Here is a 17,517-nt window from a genome sequence, read left to right on the forward strand (position 1 = left end):
GCATTTTTGCTGTTTCTTGAATGATTGGAGCACTCCCCTAGGTCACTTCAGGCCTAACGGCATGATGCTGTACTGCTGCAGCCAATAGGTTTTGCTTGGTACTGTGGAAAAATCTACCATGATCCAATACAGGGAAGCCTTAGTTCTAGACAGCGCTGTAGTGCATAACCACAACCTCAAGAACATCACGGGTCCTATATATATTTATATATATATATTTTTTTTTTTTATTATTATTGTTTTTTACAGAAGCCATAGAAGTATGCTCCAATCACCCAGGAGAGTGTAAAAGCATGCTGTGCAAATAAGCACCATTTCTCTTTAACCCACAAAAGCCAAAGACCCATCATCACAGAGCACCAGGGTACACCTTAGATTCAGGGTCTTCAGGCTCTCTTATGTCTCAAAGCTTGGGGGCTGCGCTTCTGATTTGGTACTTATCAGACACAAGCAGCTACCTCACATAGAGAGACATTGAGAATTGCTGATGAACACAATGGGTAGTTTAAATCATATACTATTACAATTAGGGAGAGCTATTTTTAAATAAAAAATAAATACATGTATATATTTATTAGAATTTCCAGTACTTATCATATGCTAATTACCAGTAATTCAATGCTTAAATGTTAACTAAGCAGATAGATAGCGCACACATTACTTCATTTATAAGCATAAAGTTTAGCTGCAAAGTATTTTGCATATATACAAATTATGTTGCAGCTGGTACATTTTAAGTGTAAATGAAGTAATATTTGCACTGTTTGCCCACTTAGTTGACTTTAAAAGATTAAATATATGATGCTTAGCATATGGTAAGTATTATAAATGTAAACACATATACATTGATTTATAATGGTATTTGATATAAAGTGGTTTATAAAAAGATTATTTATGCTTTGTTCTCAAGTATGGTCAGCTCATTGGGTCAGAGCTTGGGCTGGTAGTTAGAAACTGCAGCAGTAAATTAGGAGCATGGTATCTAGGAGACAGCACTGCAACTCCAAACCAAACAGCAGATGCACCCCTGTATTTGTGTCCTTTTCTCCGATATATGTTTTTTCATTTGGCCTGGTTCAATTCCCCCCCCATGCTTTCCTTCTCCTTTTTAATCTACACTTTAATTTCTTTGATTTAATGTTACCAAAAGAGAGCAGAGGATTTCAATGTCATTTAGAGCCTTGGAGTTATTACTTTTTTTTTCAATTCATCTCTATGTTATCAATTTAACATATGCAGACTTTTTTCCCTCCCTCTCTTTCTCTCTGGGTGCATGATTTGTGAATGCACTGCCTCCTGCAAGCCTCTGCCACATCCACAAACCAACTGGCAGCCTTTCTTTCTTCATGTCTTCTCTCGGCAGTTAATCAGACAGTCTAGAACCTTAATTGGAATGTTAACAGTGTTTACAGAATGTTCAGGAGTCTACGGAATATTCATACTGTCCACAGAATGTTCAGGAGTGGCTGCCATGCAGTCACCATGGCATTAGAATGTAAACAGTCAGCTAGCAGATTCTGCCACTATAACAACATTCTTCTATGATGTCACAATCTACTGCTGCTTATAACCATTGCACTTCCTTGAAGAAGCCCACTTGAGGGAGACAAAGACCTCAAGATTCATCATATCACTGCTTGTTCTTGCAAATGGAGAAAATGAATGCCTCCAGCTGGTCCAAAGTCAAACAATGAGGAAAATTCAAGCATTACACACCTAAAATATATTTTCAAAATATGACAGAAATTATCTGAATAGTAAATGTGAACTACTCTAGCATATTTTGCCTCAATATAGAAATGTAACAAATATCCAAGTTGTTGGAAGTAATGGAGAGCAATTCATGCCTCCAACAGTTGTATCCATGTGGTTGCCCCTGCAATGGTGCGAAAAAGTCAAAACCGGAGACCTGATAAACAATTTCCAAATGGCATTGCAGAAGTGTCATAGGGGTTGGATAATCATAACACAATAGAATATATTCATTATTTAATTAGCCAATCCTCCGCAAATACATCCACTTTACAGGGACTTTGACTTTAGTCCCAGAATTAGGGCCGGAATAGAGGCAGATAAATGGAGACAAGACATGGAGGCAAAATGCGACACCAAAAGATCAGTCCTCTTCTTATCAGTTGTTTAATGAATCATATGAAGTGTTTATAAATGCAAAAGTGCAAACAGGTGAGTGCAGCAGCAGGTTGTATTGACATGTGATTGTAGAACAAGCACTGGGGGCATAGGCCTCATTTCTCCCCATCCCCTCAGAGCAAAATGGCCCCCATTGAGGGGAAAAAAATGAATCTTCAGGTCCCCCTTCACCGATACTAGTGGGACCCATGAGCACCCTTGATCCCTGGAGCCATTTTTTTTCAATAAATGGTCTCCTTAATTGTAATGGCATATGATTTATACTACCCCTAATGGTATTTGTGATTTCTGTTCCTTTCTTCCACATGTTACATGGCTACTTTTGTATGTGATGTAACAAAGTTGGAGTTTGTTCCCAAGCCTAGTGTTGGATGGGAGCCTGCAGACCCTTGTATTCTAAGGAGCCTTTTGGCGCCATGGATGTCAAAGATGGGCTTCATGGTTCTGACTTGATGGGGAGAAATGAGGCTCATGTGCCCAGTGCATTTTTGCTGTTTCTTGAATGATTGGAGCACTCCCCTAGGTCACTTCAGGCCTAATGGCATGATGCTGTACTGCTGCAGCCAATAGGTTTTGCTTGGTACTGTGGAAAAATCTACCATGATCCAATACAGGGAAGCCTTAGTTCTAGACAGCGCTGTAGTGCATAACCACAACCTCAAGAACATCACGGGTCCTATATATATATATATATATTTATATATATATATTTATATATATTATTTTTTTTTTATTATTATTGTTTTTAACAGAAGCCATAGAAGGATGCTCCAATCACCCAGGAGAGTGTAAAAGCATGCTGTGCAAATAAGCACCATTTCTCTTTAACCCACAAAAGCCAAAGACCCATCATCACAGAGCACCAGGGTACACCTTAGATTCAGGGTCTTCAGGCTCTCTTATGTCTCAAAGCTTGGGGGCTGCGCTTCTGATTTGGTACTTATCAGACACAAGCAGCTACCTCACATAGAGAGACATTGAGAATTGCTGATGAACACAATGGGTAGTTTAAATCATATACTATTACAATTAGGGAGAGCTATTTTTAAATAAAAAATAAATACATGTATATATTTATTAGAATTTCCAGTACTTATCATATGCTAATTACCAGTAATTCAATGCTTAAATGTTAACTAAGCAGATAGATAGCGCACACATTACTTCATTTATAAGCATAAAGTTTAGCTGCAAAGTATTTTGCATATATACAAATTATGTTGCAGCTGGTACATTTTAAGTGTAAATGAAGTAATATTTGCACTGTTTGCCCACTTAGTTGACTTTAAAAGATTAAATATATGATGCTTAGCATATGGTAAGTATTATAAATGTAAACACATATACATTGATTTATAATGGTATTTGATATAAAGTGGTTTATAAAAAGATTATTTATGCTTTGTTCTCAAGTATGGTCAGCTCATTGGGTCAGAGCTTGGGCTGGTAGTTAGAAACTGCAGCAGTAAATTAGGAGCATGGTATCTAGGAGACAGCACTGCAACTCCAAACCAAACAGCAGATGCACCCCTGTATTTGTGTCCTTTTCTCCGATATATGTTTTTTCATTTGGCCTGGTTCAATTTCCCCCCCATGCTTTCCTTCTCCTTTTTAATCTACACTTTAATTTCTTTGATTTAATGTTACCAAAAGAGAGCAGAGGATTTCAATGTCATTTAGAGCCTTGGAGTTATTACTTTTTTTTTCAATTCATCTCTATGTTATCAATTTAACATATGCAGACTTTTTTCCCTCCCTCTCTTTCTCTCTGGGTGCATGATTTGTGAATGCACTGCCTCCTGCAAGCCTCTGCCACATCCACAAACCAACTGGCAGCCTTTCTTTCTTCATGTCTTCTCTCGGCAGTTAATCAGACAGTCTAGAACCTTAATTGGAATGTTAACAGTGTTTACAGAATGTTCAGGAGTCTACGGAATATTCATACTGTCCACAGAATGTTCAGGAGTGGCTGCCATGCAGTCACCATGGCATTAGAATGTAAACAGTCAGCTAGCAGATTCTGCCACTATAACAACATTCTTCTATGATGTCACAATCTACTGCTGCTTATAACCATTGCACTTCCTTGAAGAAGCCCACTTGAGGGAGACAAAGACCTCAAGATTCATCATATCACTGCTTGTTCTTGCAAATGGAGAAAATGAATGCCTCCAGCTGGTCCAAAGTCAAACAATGAGGAAAATTCAAGCATTACACACCTAAAATATATTTTCAAAATATGACAGAAATTATCTGAATAGTAAATGTGAACTACTCTAGCATATTTTGCCTCAATATAGAAATGTAACAAATATCCAAGTTGTTGGAAGTAATGGAGAGCAATTCATGCCTCCAACAGTTGTATCCATGTGGTTGCCCCTGCAATGGTGCGAAAATGTCAAAACCGGAGACCTGATAAACAATTTCCAAATGGCATTGCAGAAGTGTCATAGGGGTTGGATAATCATAACACAATAGAATATATTCATTATTTAATTAGCCAATCCTCCGCAAATACATCCACTTTACAGGGACTTTGACTTTAGTCCCAGAATTAGGCCTGAATAGAGGCAGATAAATGGAGACAAGACATGGAGGCAAAATGCGACACCAAAAGATCAGTCCTCTTCTTATCAGTTGTTTAATGAATCATATGAAGTGTTTATAAATGCAAAAGTGCAAACAGGTGAGTGCAGCAGCAGGTTGTATTGACATGTGATTGTAGAACAAGCACTGGGGGCATAGGCCTCATTTCTCCCCATCCCCTCAGAGCAAAATGGCCCCCATTGAGGGGAAAAAAATGAATCTTCAGGTCCCCCTTCACCGATACTAGTGGGACCCATGAGCACCCTTGATCCCTGGAGCCATTTTTTTTCAATAAATGGTCTCCTTAATTGTAATGGCATATGATTTATACTACCCCTAATGGTATTTGTGATTTCTGTTCCTTTCTTCCACATGTTACATGGCTACTTTTGTATGTGATGTAACAAAGTTGGAGTTTGTTCCCAAGCCTAGTGTTGGATGGGAGCCTGCAGACCCTTGTATTCTAAGGAGCCTTTTGGCGCCATGGATGTCAAAGATGGGCTTCATGGTTCTGACTTGATGGGGAGAAATGAGGCTCATGTGCCCAGTGCATTTTTGCTGTTTCTTGAATGATTGGAGCACTCCCCTAGGTCACTTCAGGCCTAACGGCATGATGCTGTACTGCTGCAGCCAATAGGTTTTGCTTGGTACTGTGGAAAAATCTACCATGATCCAATACAGGGAAGCCTTAGTTCTAGACAGCGCTGTAGTGCATAACCACAACCTCAAGAACATCACGGGTCCTATATATATTTATATATATATATTTTTTTTTTTTATTATTATTGTTTTTTACAGAAGCCATAGAAGTATGCTCCAATCACCCAGGAGAGTGTAAAAGCATGCTGTGCAAATAAGCACCATTTCTCTTTAACCCACAAAAGCCAAAGACCCATCATCACAGAGCACCAGGGTACACCTTAGATTCAGGGTCTTCAGGCTCTCTTATGTCTCAAAGCTTGGGGGCTGCGCTTCTGATTTGGTACTTATCAGACACAAGCAGCTACCTCACATAGAGAGACATTGAGAATTGCTGATGAACACAATGGGTAGTTTAAATCATATACTATTACAATTAGGGAGAGCTATTTTTAAATAAAAAATAAATACATGTATATATTTATTAGAATTTCCAGTACTTATCATATGCTAATTACCAGTAATTCAATGCTTAAATGTTAACTAAGCAGATAGATAGCGCACACATTACTTCATTTATAAGCATAAAGTTTAGCTGCAAAGTATTTTGCATATATACAAATTATGTTGCAGCTGGTACATTTTAAGTGTAAATGAAGTAATATTTGCACTGTTTGCCCACTTAGTTGACTTTAAAAGATTAAATATATGATGCTTAGCATATGGTAAGTATTATAAATGTAAACACATATACATTGATTTATAATGGTATTTGATATAAAGTGGTTTATAAAAAGATTATTTATGCTTTGTTCTCAAGTATGGTCAGCTCATTGGGTCAGAGCTTGGGCTGGTAGTTAGAAACTGCAGCAGTAAATTAGGAGCATGGTATCTAGGAGACAGCACTGCAACTCCAAACCAAACAGCAGATGCACCCCTGTATTTGTGTCCTTTTCTCCGATATATGTTTTTTCATTTGGCCTGGTTCAATTCCCCCCCCATGCTTTCCTTCTCCTTTTTAATCTACACTTTAATTTCTTTGATTTAATGTTACCAAAAGAGAGCAGAGGATTTCAATGTCATTTAGAGCCTTGGAGTTATTACTTTTTTTTTCAATTCATCTCTATGTTATCAATTTAACATATGCAGACTTTTTTCCCTCCCTCTCTTTCTCTCTGGGTGCATGATTTGTGAATGCACTGCCTCCTGCAAGCCTCTGCCACATCCACAAACCAACTGGCAGCCTTTCTTTCTTCATGTCTTCTCTCGGCAGTTAATCAGACAGTCTAGAACCTTAATTGGAATGTTAACAGTGTTTACAGAATGTTCAGGAGTCTACGGAATATTCATACTGTCCACAGAATGTTCAGGAGTGGCTGCCATGCAGTCACCATGGCATTAGAATGTAAACAGTCAGCTAGCAGATTCTGCCACTATAACAACATTCTTCTATGATGTCACAATCTACTGCTGCTTATAACCATTGCACTTCCTTGAAGAAGCCCACTTGAGGGAGACAAAGACCTCAAGATTCATCATATCACTGCTTGTTCTTGCAAATGGAGAAAATGAATGCCTCCAGCTGGTCCAAAGTCAAACAATGAGGAAAATTCAAGCATTACACACCTAAAATATATTTTCAAAATATGACAGAAATTATCTGAATAGTAAATGTGAACTACTCTAGCATATTTTGCCTCAATATAGAAATGTAACAAATATCCAAGTTGTTGGAAGTAATGGAGAGCAATTCATGCCTCCAACAGTTGTATCCATGTGGTTGCCCCTGCAATGGTGCGAAAAAGTCAAAACCGGAGACCTGATAAACAATTTCCAAATGGCATTGCAGAAGTGTCATAGGGGTTGGATAATCATAACACAATAGAATATATTCATTATTTAATTAGCCAATCCTCCGCAAATACATCCACTTTACAGGGACTTTGACTTTAGTCCCAGAATTAGGGCCGGAATAGAGGCAGATAAATGGAGACAAGACATGGAGGCAAAATGCGACACCAAAAGATCAGTCCTCTTCTTATCAGTTGTTTAATGAATCATATGAAGTGTTTATAAATGCAAAAGTGCAAACAGGTGAGTGCAGCAGCAGGTTGTATTGACATGTGATTGTAGAACAAGCACTGGGGGCATAGGCCTCATTTCTCCCCATCCCCTCAGAGCAAAATGGCCCCCATTGAGGGGAAAAAAATGAATCTTCAGGTCCCCCTTCACCGATACTAGTGGGACCCATGAGCACCCTTGATCCCTGGAGCCATTTTTTTTCAATAAATGGTCTCCTTAATTGTAATGGCATATGATTTATACTACCCCTAATGGTATTTGTGATTTCTGTTCCTTTCTTCCACATGTTACATGGCTACTTTTGTATGTGATGTAACAAAGTTGGAGTTTGTTCCCAAGCCTAGTGTTGGATGGGAGCCTGCAGACCCTTGTATTCTAAGGAGCCTTTTGGCGCCATGGATGTCAAAGATGGGCTTCATGGTTCTGACTTGATGGGGGGAAATGAGGCTCATGTGCCCAGTGCATTTTTGCTGTTTCTTGAATGATTGGAGCACTCCCCTAGGTCACTTCAGGCCTAACGGCATGATGCTGTACTGCTGCAGCCAATAGGTTTTGCTTGGTACTGTGGAAAAATCTACCATGATCCAATACAGGGAAGCCTTAGTTCTAGACAGCGCTGTAGTGCATAACCACAACCTCAAGAACATCACGGGTCCTATATATATTTATATATATATATTTTTTTTTTTTATTATTATTGTTTTTTACAGAAGCCATAGAAGTATGCTCCAATCACCCAGGAGAGTGTAAAAGCATGCTGTGCAAATAAGCACCATTTCTCTTTAACCCACAAAAGCCAAAGACCCATCATCACAGAGCACCAGGGTACACCTTAGATTCAGGGTCTTCAGGCTCTCTTATGTCTCAAAGCTTGGGGGCTGCGCTTCTGATTTGGTACTTATCAGACACAAGCAGCTACCTCACATAGAGAGACATTGAGAATTGCTGATGAACACAATGGGTAGTTTAAATCATATACTATTACAATTAGGGAGAGCTATTTTTAAATAAAAAATAAATACATGTATATATTTATTAGAATTTCCAGTACTTATCATATGCTAATTACCAGTAATTCAATGCTTAAATGTTAACTAAGCAGATAGATAGCGCACACATTACTTCATTTATAAGCATAAAGTTTAGCTGCAAAGTATTTTGCATATATACAAATTATGTTGCAGCTGGTACATTTTAAGTGTAAATGAAGTAATATTTGCACTGTTTGCCCACTTAGTTGACTTTAAAAGATTAAATATATGATGCTTAGCATATGGTAAGTATTATAAATGTAAACACATATACATTGATTTATAATGGTATTTGATATAAAGTGGTTTATAAAAAGATTATTTATGCTTTGTTCTCAAGTATGGTCAGCTCATTGGGTCAGAGCTTGGGCTGGTAGTTAGAAACTGCAGCAGTAAATTAGGAGCATGGTATCTAGGAGACAGCACTGCAACTCCAAACCAAACAGCAGATGCACCCCTGTATTTGTGTCCTTTTCTCCGATATATGTTTTTTCATTTGGCCTGGTTCAATTCCCCCCCCATGCTTTCCTTCTCCTTTTTAATCTACACTTTAATTTCTTTGATTTAATGTTACCAAAAGAGAGCAGAGGATTTCAATGTCATTTAGAGCCTTGGAGTTATTACTTTTTTTTTCAATTCATCTCTATGTTATCAATTTAACATATGCAGACTTTTTTCCCTCCCTCTCTTTCTCTCTGGGTGCATGATTTGTGAATGCACTGCCTCCTGCAAGCCTCTGCCACATCCACAAACCAACTGGCAGCCTTTCTTTCTTCATGTCTTCTCTCGGCAGTTAATCAGACAGTCTAGAACCTTAATTGGAATGTTAACAGTGTTTACAGAATGTTCAGGAGTCTACGGAATATTCATACTGTCCACAGAATGTTCAGGAGTGGCTGCCATGCAGTCACCATGGCATTAGAATGTAAACAGTCAGCTAGCAGATTCTGCCACTATAACAACATTCTTCTATGATGTCACAATCTACTGCTGCTTATAACCATTGCACTTCCTTGAAGAAGCCCACTTGAGGGAGACAAAGACCTCAAGATTCATCATATCACTGCTTGTTCTTGCAAATGGAGAAAATGAATGCCTCCAGCTGGTCCAAAGTCAAACAATGAGGAAAATTCAAGCATTACACACCTAAAATATATTTTCAAAATATGACAGAAATTATCTGAATAGTAAATGTGAACTACTCTAGCATATTTTGCCTCAATATAGAAATGTAACAAATATCCAAGTTGTTGGAAGTAATGGAGAGCAATTCATGCCTCCAACAGTTGTATCCATGTGGTTGCCCCTGCAATGGTGCGAAAAAGTCAAAACCGGAGACCTGATAAACAATTTCCAAATGGCATTGCAGAAGTGTCATAGGGGTTGGATAATCATAACACAATAGAATATATTCATTATTTAATTAGCCAATCCTCCGCAAATACATCCACTTTACAGGGACTTTGACTTTAGTCCCAGAATTAGGGCCGGAATAGAGGCAGATAAATGGAGACAAGACATGGAGGCAAAATGCGACACCAAAAGATCAGTCCTCTTCTTATCAGTTGTTTAATGAATCATATGAAGTGTTTATAAATGCAAAAGTGCAAACAGGTGAGTGCAGCAGCAGGTTGTATTGACATGTGATTGTAGAACAAGCACTGGGGGCATAGGCCTCATTTCTCCCCATCCCCTCAGAGCAAAATGGCCCCCATTGAGGGGAAAAAAATGAATCTTCAGGTCCCCCTTCACCGATACTAGTGGGACCCATGAGCACCCTTGATCCCTGGAGCCATTTTTTTTCAATAAATGGTCTCCTTAATTGTAATGGCATATGATTTATACTACCCCTAATGGTATTTGTGATTTCTGTTCCTTTCTTCCACATGTTACATGGCTACTTTTGTATGTGATGTAACAAAGTTGGAGTTTGTTCCCAAGCCTAGTGTTGGATGGGAGCCTGCAGACCCTTGTATTCTAAGGAGCCTTTTGGCGCCATGGATGTCAAAGATGGGCTTCATGGTTCTGACTTGATGGGGGGAAATGAGGCTCATGTGCCCAGTGCATTTTTGCTGTTTCTTGAATGATTGGAGCACTCCCCTAGGTCACTTCAGGCCTAACGGCATGATGCTGTACTGCTGCAGCCAATAGGTTTTGCTTGGTACTGTGGAAAAATCTACCATGATCCAATACAGGGAAGCCTTAGTTCTAGACAGCGCTGTAGTGCATAACCACAACCTCAAGAACATCACGGGTCCTATATATATTTATATATATATTATTTTTTTTTTATTATTATTGTTTTTTACAGAAGCCATAGAAGTATGCTCCAATCACCCAGGAGAGTGTAAAAGCATGCTGTGCAAATAAGCACCATTTCTCTTTAACCCACAAAAGCCAAAGACCCATCATCACAGAGCACCAGGGTACACCTTAGATTCAGGGTCTTCAGGCTCTCTTATGTCTCAAAGCTTGGGGGCTGCGCTTCTGATTTGGTACTTATCAGACACAAGCAGCTACCTCACATAGAGAGACATTGAGAATTGCTGATGAACACAATGGGTAGTTTAAATCATATACTATTACAATTAGGGAGAGCTATTTTTAAATAAAAAATAAATACATGTATATATTTATTAGAATTTCCAGTACTTATCATATGCTAATTACCAGTAATTCAATGCTTAAATGTTAACTAAGCAGATAGATAGCGCACACATTACTTCATTTATAAGCATAAAGTTTAGCTGCAAAGTATTTTGCATATATACAAATTATGTTGCAGCTGGTACATTTTAAGTGTAAATGAAGTAATATTTGCACTGTTTGCCCACTTAGTTGACTTTAAAAGATTAAATATATGATGCTTAGCATATGGTAAGTATTATAAATGTAAACACATATACATTGATTTATAATGGTATTTGATATAAAGTGGTTTATAAAAAGATTATTTATGCTTTGTTCTCAAGTATGGTCAGCTCATTGGGTCAGAGCTTGGGCTGGTAGTTAGAAACTGCAGCAGTAAATTAGGAGCATGGTATCTAGGAGACAGCACTGCAACTCCAAACCAAACAGCAGATGCACCCCTGTATTTGTGTCCTTTTCTCCGATATATGTTTTTTCATTTGGCCTGGTTCAATTCCCCCCCCATGCTTTCCTTCTCCTTTTTAATCTACACTTTAATTTCTTTGATTTAATGTTACCAAAAGAGAGCAGAGGATTTCAATGTCATTTAGAGCCTTGGAGTTATTACTTTTTTTTTCAATTCATCTCTATGTTATCAATTTAACATATGCAGACTTTTTTCCCTCCCTCTCTTTCTCTCTGGGTGCATGATTTGTGAATGCACTGCCTCCTGCAAGCCTCTGCCACATCCACAAACCAACTGGCAGCCTTTCTTTCTTCATGTCTTCTCTCGGCAGTTAATCAGACAGTCTAGAACCTTAATTGGAATGTTAACAGTGTTTACAGAATGTTCAGGAGTCTATGGAATATTCATACTGTCCACAGAATGTTCAGGAGTGGCTGCCATGCAGTCACCATGGCATTAGAATATAAACAGTCAGCTAGCAGATTCTGCCACTAATGAGGAAAATTCAAGCATTACACACCTAAAATATATTTTCAAAATATGACAGAAATTATCTGAATAGTAAATGTGAACTACTCTAGCATATTTTGCCTCAATATAGAAATGTAACAAATATCCAAGTTGTTGGAAGTAATGGAGAGCAATTCATGCCTCCAACAGTTGTATCCATGTGGTTGCCCCTGCAATGGTGCGAAAAAGTCAAAACCGGAGACCTGATAAACAATTTCCAAATGGCATTGCAGAAGTGTCATAGGGGTTGGATAATCATAACACAATAGAATATATTCATTATTTAATTAGCCAATCCTCCGCAAATACATCCACTTTACAGGGACTTTGACTTTAGTCCCAGAATTAGGCCTGAATAGAGGCAGATAAATGGAGACAAGACATGGAGGCACAATGCGACACCAAAAGATCAGTCCTCTTCTTATCAGTTGTTTAATGAATCATATGAAGTGTTTATAAATGCAAAAGTGCAAACAGGTGAGTGCAGCAGCAGGTTGTATTGACATGTGATTGTAGAACAAGCACTGGGGGCATAGGCCTCATTTCTCCCCATCCCCTCAGAGCAAAATGGCCCCCATTGAGGGGAAAAAAATGAATCTTCAGGTCCCCCTTCACCGATACTAGTGGGACCCATGAGCACCCTTGATCCCTGGAGCCATTTTTTTTCAATAAATGGTCTCCTTAATTGTAATGGCATATGATTTATACTACCCCTAATGGTATTTGTGATTTCTGTTCCTTTCTTCCACATGTTACATGGCTACTTTTGTATGTCATGTAGCAGGATGTGATCCTCGGCCATTTTGGCTAGGACCAGGTGTGGTGTAATTGCTGCATCTGGTCTGGTTGGAAGGAATCAGGGTCTCCTTGCTAGGGGATCCTGGGACGTTGATTTGTGATTGCCTACTGCTGTTTGGAGTCCTTGAGGCTGCCAGGATGTCTGGATTGAAGAATACCATTCGCTTTAAATATGCTGAGGAGGTTACTGGTCAAAGAAGAACCCTGCGTACTTTATGGGACAGAATTTTGGTTGGTCTGGCTGGGGTAAGTAAGGAGGAGATTTACTGTATTCAAGAGTTTCCTTCAACTGGGATTTATGATGTGACTTTTTGCCATCCTGAGAACTGCCTGAATGCATTTGAGAGGGTTAAAACCTTTGCAAAAGACCCTTTATTACATGGAATTGAGGTGTTGCCTTTATTTATGGGAGCAGAGAGGCCATTAACGGTGCACATGTACAACCCCTTTGTGGAGCCAGACATTATTAGAGCTTTTCTGTCCAGGTATTGCTCTTCAGTTCGTGGAGGAATTCGCCTAGAAAATTATGTCGGCATATTTAACGGCAAGACTAAATTTTGGGTACGCTTGAGACTGGATCCCAGTGGCATTGGTGGAGTTATGCACCCTCCTGGGAACTTTAATATTGGAGGAGCTAGAGGGTACTTGTTTTATCCTGACCAGCCTTTTTTTTGCAGGAGTTGCTTTAAGTATGGCCATACTAAGGAAAATTGCAGTGTGGGAAAATGTTGCAGAAACTGTGGTTTGCCTGGGCATGAAGCTGCAGAATGTCCTCAGGCACGAAAGTGTGACATATGTGGGGATACTGGTCATGTTATGAGGAGCTGCCCTAAAGGGCCTGAGGAAATGGCTAAGGATACGAGAAGGCTGCATGAACAGCTTAATGTACCATCACATTCTGGGAGTGGAATAGTTAACAGGAGTGAGAGTAATGCTGAAACACCTGCTGTTAATGAGGCTGAGCTGCTGGAACAGGAGAGGCAGTTTAAGTTTAAAGTGGAGATGGTGGAAAGATATGGGTTTAAGACTGTGTGGGAGGCTGAGAAAGGCAATGTGCCTGCTTCAGTTGTTGGACAAGTTGTCTCCCCTGTTTCACAAGTCAGTTCCTCCCCTCCTGCTTTGAGTGGCACTGCTAACATAGCAGAGTTTCCAGACACCTCAGCAAGTCCTTCTGATAGCAATGCTACAGCATCCTTGCAATGTCATTGGAGTGAATCCGAATCTGATTTTGACACCGTGTCTGGTTGTGGAAGTAGTCCTGTAACTGTTAGGAGTTCAGACGATCTGGATGGTTTTACCTCTGTAAATAGGAATCGTGGAGTAGCGACTGGTAGCGCTTTAAAGCGCCCACGGCTGGATGTGAAGGTTGCAGTAACTACAAGTAATCGTTTTGAAGGCCTGCCAGTAGAAGAGGGTGATATGGAGGTAGCCAGCCAGGAGGTGGTGGTGATGGCTGGTCAGCCTGTCTCAGATACTGGCATGCAGTCTGCTGGGTGTTTGCCTGGCACAGTTGATGCTACAGTCCCTATGGAAGCTATTGATCAGCCTGCTCAGTGTATTCAGACTGAGGGTGGTGTGCAGGGGGATTCGCCTGCTCAGCCTTTTTTGAGCACTGGTGATGTTGAATCCTTTATTGATGTATGTAGTGGGAAATGAATGTTGGCAATGTAGTCATGATGTAATGTGCTGCTTTCTTATAATTTGCCTGGCGCGATGTCTATATCTATAATTTCCCAAAATGTAAGGGTATTTAAGTCCAATGCCAGGAGAGCCGCAATTTTGGAAGATATTAGGGCTAAAGGGGGGGATTTAATTTGTTTACAGGAGTGTGGCATATGTGAAGCTCCTAAACAAGATGAATGGCCACATGGTGCTGCAATATGGTCTGGTTCTGCATTAAATAGAAATGATGGCGTGGGGGTATTAGCCCAGAGTAGGGAGATTTCCTTTGAATCCTATGTCATTATTGAGCAGGGTCGTTGCATTTTGGTTGATATTTGTTTTAGAGGGATTAAATTAAGGGTCATTAATGTTTATGCGCCAGTTAATTTGATTGAGCGCAAAGAGTTGTTTGAAAAGATTGTATATTTTTTACCAGGTAAAACACCTGTTATTTTGATTGGTGACATGAATTGTATAATTGAGGTGCAGGGAAGGCAGAGCGTTTGTACGAGTAAGGTGGATGTGACTGGTAATATGTTAAAAAGAATGATTGTGGATTTTGATTTAGTGGATGCTGCAAGTGTGTGTACTGGTGGTAAGCCATTATTTACTTATAAGGCTGATAGAGGAATGATTGAGTCTCGTTTGGATTATGTTTTTGTTACTAAAGTTTTGAAGTGTGTTAGTTTTGTGCAAGTGAGTGTGTCTTACTCTGATCATGAGTGTCTGATATGTAAGGTAGAATGTAAGAATGGTGTGAGGCATGGGAAAGGTGTGTGGAAGCTGAATGTACGGTTGCTTGAAGATGACCAAGTTAGAAAACATTTCTTTAAAAATTATGCTAAATGGCAGATGTGTAAAAGTGAGTTTGTGAATGTGCTTGATTGGTGGGAATGGGTGAAGATGAAAGTGGGTGTGTTTTTCAGAAGAAGTGGCCATATTGTGGCTCGGCGCAAGCGTAATAGGTATGAATGGTTGAATAAGAGATTGTGGTTTTTGTATAGGATGAGAGAAATGGGGCAAGAGGTTGCAGATGATATTAAGGCAGTGAGGTTTGAGGTGAATAAGATGTTGGAGGAGAGGGGTAGACAGATTATATATAGTGCGAAAGTTGAACATATGGAGAAGGATGAAAGATGTAGCAGGTTTTTTTTCAAAAAGATATGTGGAGGGTCTAAGGCTATGGATGTGGTATTGGATGATCGTGGTATGGAAGTGGGTGCGGAAGATGTTATGTTTGAGGTTGAGAAATTTTATAAGAAATTGTATGAATGGAAGGTGGGTGATGGAGATATGCAGAGTGAGGTGTTGAGTGCTGTTAGTGAAAAAGTCAATATGGGTGATTGTGATTTATTATTGAATGATATGTCTGAGGATGAGGTGAAAGATGTATTGAAGAGCATGGGGAGGAATAAATCTCCTGGTAAGGATGGTTTGCCTGTTGAATTTTATATGAGTATGTGGGATGTTGTGAAAGTTGATTTGGTTGAAGTCATGCGTTATATTTTTGTGAATGGCCAGATGAATGATTCTATGAAAGAAGGTGTGGTTGTTTTAATTCATAAAAAAGGTGATAGGCGGTGTTTGGCAAATTGGAGGCCTATTACACTATTGAACTCCGATTATAAGTTGTTTGCAAAGCTGATAGCATGTCGTATGAGAGTGGTTATTAGTCAGGTGATTGGTGAGGAGCAGGTATGTGCGGTCCCAGGACGTCGTATGCATGATAATTTAATGTTGTTGCGTGATATGATAGGTGATTGTCTAGTAAGAAAGCAGAAGATGTATGTGATGGCGCTTGATTTCGAAAAAGCATATGATAGAGTGTCTCATGTATTTATGTTTAATGTTCTGGTGCGGATGGGTTTTCCTGGGGAGTTTGTGAATAAGATTAGATGTTTGTATGCAGGTGCTTGTAGTAGATTGTTGGTGAATGGGTATTTGAGTGAGCATGTTAGTATTGAGTCTGGGGTACGTCAGGGTTGTCCTTTGTCTCCTATTATGTTCATTTGTGTGCTTGAGCCTTTGTTATGTATGTTGCGTAGGGATAAGGTTGTTAGAGGTTTTTTGGTGCCTGGAAGTAATGGGAGATGTGTGAAAACACTAGCTTATATGGATGATGTGGTTGTTGTGGGTGGAAGTAAGGTTACTTTGGACAGAGCAAAATTATTAATACAGTTGTTTTGTGGGGCATCTGCCTTTAAGGTTAATTGGGACAAGTCCAAAGTGAAAGGGTTTGGGGACAGTAGTGTGAGGGATAGTCAGATGGAGTGTGTGTCAGGTGGGATAAAGGTGTTAGGGGTTATTTTTGATGAGTGTCTGAATGGTAAGGAAAGTTGGGATGAAGTAGGGAGGAAAGTGGCTAAAAAGCTTAACTTTTGGAATTTAAGAAAATTGACTATGTTTGGGAAGGTTCTAATTATTAAAGCAGTGGTGTTACCTATGTTATTGCATATTGCAAATGTGTTTCCGCCAGGTTCCCGGGGTGTGAGGAAGATTAATAGAATGCTGTTTCTTTTCTTTTGGGGATGTAAGATGGAGCGTCTGAAACGTGAACATGTGATGAAAGAGTGGCAGAATGGAGGTATGAGGTTTCCAAATTTAGAAGTGTATTTTGGGTTGAATTATATTGCTCAAGTTTTGAGATTGATGGAGATTGATAGTAAGGCTGCTTATATGATGAAATATATGGCTGGTTGGATGATGTGTGGCTTGAAGTGGCGTGTCAGGGAAAATGCAGTGCCAATGGCGTTTAGAGTGTGTAATTGGTATAGTGTGATTGAAGTGTTTGTGAGGAAATTTGATTTATTAGGGGTGAGTGTGAAGGACTTCAGAGAAAGGAAGAATGTTATTAAAATGTTGAAGGGGCGTGAGGAGGTTTGTCTTATTGATGGTTTGACTTCCACAGATAGTGTGAGAACATGGAAGATGATTAATGTGAGTGGTTTGAATAATAGACAGAGG

The sequence above is a fragment of the Taudactylus pleione genome, unplaced genomic scaffold (genome assembly GCF_031769625.1).
Source record: "Taudactylus pleione unplaced genomic scaffold, aTauple2 ptg000399l, whole genome shotgun sequence".
NCBI classification, from domain to species: domain Eukaryota; kingdom Metazoa; phylum Chordata; class Amphibia; order Anura; family Myobatrachidae; genus Taudactylus; species Taudactylus pleione.